Raw genomic sequence first — 5,809 nt, 5'->3', positions numbered from 1 at the left:
CTCCCCCTTAACTCCAAAAGTTCTTGAAGTATCCATCGGCAATCTAGGCTTTCCGTGAATGTACATTTAGCTATAGATATTAGATATATAGGTATATGAACTCATATGGCTTCAATATACACTATTTTCACGAATGGAAAATCTATACTATTTTTTGTCATTCACTCAATCTTACTTCCCAGGCTGACTTTTAATCCACCCGTTTTCAAATAGTAAAGGAGAATGATATAACTTCTCTAGAGACAGTGCTGATCATGCCATGCTGTGAATCCCTGAGAACACAGCATTGGAGCAGGGACTTCTTGGGATTTCTTCAAGTAGACTTTCCAAGGGTCACTTCTAAAGTTTGATGATTTTTAACTGGTTCTCAGCCAGTGAATTCACCGACACTGTGGATGAAAATTCAAAGAAGAAAACAAATGGTCCTGCTTTACAATTAGCGGTATGATTATTAAAACTTCAAAAATATTTTGGTTTATGCAAAGACCTATGTTTCGTTGACCGGATGCAATCAAGTACCTTTTGACAAATAGGACGCGAAGCCAGTTTTCAGGACTAAGGCTTTCAAAGCAACATATGCCCCAGATTTATAGATAGGTCGTAGGTTAGATCTAGATTATTATAGATTTATTTTGTCCTAGAAATGATCAAGTATTTTATGCTTTGTAGGAAGAACGTGAGCTAACATGTGCATTTGCTTATGGTTCCAAAGCCTCTAAGAAGTTTTATTACCCTAGAAGTTTTTCTTTTGAATTAATAAAGATTTAAATAAAAAGGAAAAAAAGTGCTTATAGCATTGAAGCTCTCTGTTGCTCTGTTTGTTTGTTTGTTTGCTTTGTCTGATTACCAATTGTCCTTGTCATGAAGGATACGTTTCTTTAGGGATTGTGAAATAAGTTGCATGTCTCCTCTGGAACCTTCTTTCTGCCTCGTCTCCTTGGTGTGTTTGTCTTCCTGCTATCATCTGACGTACAAGGTCCTCTACCATGGTCACCTTTTTCTCTCCTGCCCCGACTTAAGCAAGCCACTTTCCCACGTTAAAAGTTATCCCATTTCTTCAGGAGTCATAAAGATAAGTGCTTCCCAACCTTATTTATTTATTTATTCGTTTATTTTGAAAGAGAGGGAGAAAGTGCATGCATGCACAAGTTGGGGAGGGGCGGGGGCGGGGGAGAATCCCAAGCAGGTTCCATGCCCAGTGCAGAGCCTGACGTGGGGCTCGGTCCCAGCCCCGTGAGATCATGACCTGAGCTGAAATCAAGAGTCGGACGCTTAACTGACTGAGCCACCCAGGTGCCCCAGTGCTCCTCGACCTGTAATGTGCATACGTCTCACTGGTTTCTTATTAAAATGCATGCTGTCATTCGGTAGGACTCGTTTGAAGCCTGTGGTTCTACATTTCTAACAAGCTCCTTAGCGATACTCACACCTGCTAGTGTGGAGACAGCACTTTGAATATCAGGGTTTTAGGTGACAGAAAAACATTTCAATCAATTTAACTTTGACGATCTAATCATGGCTTCAAAAGTTTTACTCTGCTCAGAAAAACCAATGGTTTTAAATACACCTTCAATAACCCATATGGAAACACGATAGGGAATTTTTAAATTCTACAGCAATACCCATAGGAGAAATATTTAGAGGACAATCATCGCTGAATCTCTCAAATCATGCAGCAGAGTAGACAGAGGCTTGGCTTATAGAAACAGCAAGGCCTACCAATTAGAGGACTCAGGAAGTGGATGTTCATTCCCCCACTTTACGGAGTTCTAGTGATATTAAAAAACTGGTCTGAGCTCATGAAGACGGTCATTGAAACCAAGAGGCTTTGAGTACTGATTCTCTGGCTGGAAAGATCTATGCTTTTTCTACAATGTAACTGTGCCTACCTGGTAACTAAAGAAATATGCCAGAGTCATAGACAGACTGAAAAATCCTTCAGGGGATTTAAGACTTAAAATTTGACTATCAAGTTCGTTCATGTTGTAATCATACACACATGCACCCACGTGCGCATAATATTACTACAACCAAAAGGGTAAAACTTTGTATTCACATACATCTCTAAACTTTCCATGCGGTGAAGTTGATTCAAAAAAAGGTAGCAATGGGCATCCAATCAATGTAACTCATAGCTGAATTCAAGTGAAGAACTTGCTAGAAAGATAGTTTTGTTACTGTTTGTGGAGTGTTATGAGTTTTTGCCCAACATTTAATTTCACCAGATTTTCTTATCAATTGGTAGAATTGCATTATTTATTTATTTATGTATTTATTTACTTATTTAAAGCTTGACTGCTCTCCTCCGCGTGTAATTTTAATAGCCTCTCTGCTGAATGTGTGCAATATAATTTGGAATAAAATTCAAGGAACACTAACAACGGTAGGATGCCAAGCTATAGGCTGATCTTCAAATAGAGGCCAGAATAATAGTCCCCATTATCAGCTTTCGGACTGAAAGCGACCAAGAAATAAATAGGATGTAATGGGAAGAAAAAAATCTAGTTCGTCTTATGGTGTGGTTCCTATTTCTCTGCATTCAGCCAGCCACCGCCATTTCTTAAACCTGAATAAATAAAGCGAAACGTAAGACCTAGCACCTTATCACATGTACAAAATTCAGTAATAATCATAAGCAGGAATATCCTTTCAAGTGAAATGACTGTAATTTTGTTGAAATGGGTTTTTCTCCAAAGTTGAAAATACCCATATTTTAAACCACTTTTCACATTCAGTCTGTTCTCCTATGATTACAAGGCTACATTCACGGGGAAACAGGAGGACAGCAGTTCCTTTCAAACTGATTATGTGACTTGGGTCAGGGCCTTCACTCTACCTTTGTCGGGTTCAGCTTCTCCTCTGCTATCCAGAGGAGGACCACTGAATCATGTCAAACCTGTAGAACTTAACGCGTGTGAAGCATGATCTGATATTTTGTAGAGACCGTGCTTTCCAAACAATGGGAACGGTGGGCTCGCCCTCATCCTCGCACCTCAAGATTGCTTGGGGCGGTTTCAGTTCCATCTGAGACAGAATCCAAAATCCTTTGGGGCGCCTGGGTGGCTCAGTTGGTTAAGCATCCGACTTCAGCTCAGGTCATGATCTCCCAGCTTATGAGTTCGAGCCCCGCATCAGGTTCTGTGCTGACAGCTCAGAGCCCGGAGCCTGCTTGGGATTCTGCGTCTCCCTCTCTTTCTTCCCCTTCCCCACTTGCACTCTGTCTCTGTCTCTCTCTCTCAAGAATAAATAAACAACAACAACAACAAAGAACTAAAAACAAAGAATTCACAATCTTTTGATGAACGAATCACCCATACTGGGTCTCCTTTCTGTGACTTACCCCCGTCATTCTGTCCAGTGTCTCACTCTATTTGCTTGCTTCTTTGATTTCTCCAGCTTGCAAGGGTGCCTGGTTTGACACACCAATGATTTTAAATCTCCAGGCCATTGAGTGGAGATGAACAATCTCAGAAAGTTTGTTTGTTTGTTTGTTTTGAGAGAGAGAGAGAAAGCAGAAGGGCAGAGAGAGAGAGGGAGAGAGGGAATCCCAAGCAGGCTCCAAGCTGTCCGCACAGAGCCCAATGCAGCGCTCGAACACGTGTACTGTGAGATCATGACCTGAGCTGAAATGCAGAGTCGGATGCCCAACCAACTGAGCCACCCAGGCGGCCGACCAGGCGTAATTTGAACTAAATTAGCTCCCCCCCGGGGAAAATAAATGGCCTACGCTTGAGAAATGTGAAAGCAAATCACGGGTTATCTCACTCAAACAAAGATACACATGATATGTGACATGTGTTCATTATAGAAAAGTGATAATGAGGAATGTAGTCAAACATGCCCTCTGCTGGTCTGAATATTAGATCCCTAAAAGCCGTAAGGTTTATCTGCAGTGTTTGTAGTGGAGTATACATTTGTAGGTTCATATGTTTCAGACTGAATCAGAAAGGGCTCCTTTTATTTTCTGTGAAATGGTAAAACAGACACATCTCCTAGTAAATGATCATTAAAGCAAGAAGAAACGCCTACCAAACATACCTTCCCAGCGTTGCATGGAATCATCGTTATCTGAAATACTTGAGAACAGTGGCCTCTTAAACTACAAAAAGTAACGTATGCAGTAGTTTCGTCAGCATAGCAAACTGACCTAACACCAAACTCTGTTCTAAGGACATAAAAACCCTGAATAAAAATATAGCTATTTTAATAATCATAATGGATCTTGAAAGAAAAGTTCCCAGCTGACAGAAGTATAAAAAGAACTCAAGCTCTCTGCTTCTCCCTGTAAAACAGAAGCCACATTTTCTGGAGTGGTGCCAGCTCGTCCCGAGACACGATGGCAAAGGTTGGACTAAACCGATTTGGCCATATTGGGCACCTGGTCGCCGGGGCTGCTTTTAACTCTGGCAAAGCGGATATTGTCCCCATCAATGACCCCTTCATCGACCTCAACTACATGGTCTATATTCTCCAATATGATTCTACCCACGGCACAGTCAAGGCTGAGAACAGGAGACTCGTCATCAACGGAAAGCCCATCTCCATCTTCTAGAGGCTAGATCCCATCAACGTCAAATGGGGTGATGCTGGTGCTGAGTATGTTGTGGAGTCCACTGGGGTCTTCACCACCATGGAGAGGGCTGGGGCTCACTTGAAGGATGGGGCAAAGAGGGTCATCATCTCTGCCCCTTCTGTTGATGTTTGTGATGGGCATGAACCATGAGAAGTATGACAACTCCCTGAAGATTGTCAGCAATGCCTCCTATACCACCAAGCGCTTGGGCCCTCTGGCCAGCGTCATCCATGATGACTTTGGCATCATGGACCACAGTCCATGCCATCACTGTACCCCAGAAGACCGTGGATGGCCCCTCTGGGAAACTGTGGCATGATGTCTGAGGAGCCACCCAGAACATCATCCCTGCTTCTGCTGGCACCACCAAGGCTCTAGGCAAGATCATCTCTGAGCTAAATGGGAAGCTCATTGGCATGACTTTCTGTGTCCCCACCCCCAACGTGTCAGTTGTGGATCTCACTTGCCGCCTGGAGCTGCAAAATTCAGCGACATCAAGAAGGTGGTGAAGCAGGCATTGGAGGGCGCCTTCAAGGGCATCCTAGGCCATACTGAGGACCAGGTTGTCTCCTGTGACTTTAACAGTGACACCCACTCTTCCATCTTCGACACTGGGGTTTGCATTGCCTCCAATGACTACTTTGTCAAGCTCATTTCCTTGTATGACAATGAATTTTGGCTACAGGAACCAGGTGGTGAACCTGATAGTCCACATGGCCTCCAAGGAGTAAGGGCCCCCTAGGCCACCAGCCCCCGCAAGAGCAAGAGGAAAAGAGAGTCCCTCAGCTTCTGGGGAGTCCTTGCCCCAAATCATCCCCCAACACGCTGAGACTCTCCAGACCTCTACACAGTTTCCATCCCAGACCCCCTGAAGAAGCGGAGGGGCTTGGAGAGCCCCATCTTGTCATGTACCATCAATAAAGCATACCATACCCAGCCAAAAAAAAAAAAAAAAAAAAAAAAAAAAAACCAAGAAAAGAACTCAAAACAAAAATGATAAGTAAATTAGCTGGTATTTTTTTTTTAAATTTTTTTTTCAATGTTTTTTATTTATTTTTGGGACAGAGAGAGACAGAGCATGAACGGGGGAGGGGCAGAGAGAGAGGGAGACACAGAATCGGAAACAGGCTCCAGGCTCCGAGCCATCAGCCCAGAGCCTGACGCGGGGCTCGAACTCACGGACCGCGAGATCGTGACCTGGCTGAAGTCAGACGCTTAACCGACTGAGCCACCCAG

General features: G+C 43.4%; 1 pseudogene; it reads left to right on the top strand.

Moving 5' to 3' along the window:
- Positions 1-4,336: 4,336 nt before the first annotated feature.
- LOC125931927 (glyceraldehyde-3-phosphate dehydrogenase-like) lies at positions 4,337-5,531 on the top strand (annotated as a pseudogene).
- The last annotated feature ends 278 nt before the right edge of the window (positions 5,532-5,809 follow it).

The sequence above is a fragment of the Panthera uncia genome, chromosome X (assembly GCF_023721935.1).
Source record: "Panthera uncia isolate 11264 chromosome X, Puncia_PCG_1.0, whole genome shotgun sequence".
In the NCBI taxonomy this organism is placed as follows: domain Eukaryota; kingdom Metazoa; phylum Chordata; class Mammalia; order Carnivora; family Felidae; genus Panthera; species Panthera uncia.
This window is presented reverse-complemented; position numbering and strand designations above follow the sequence as displayed.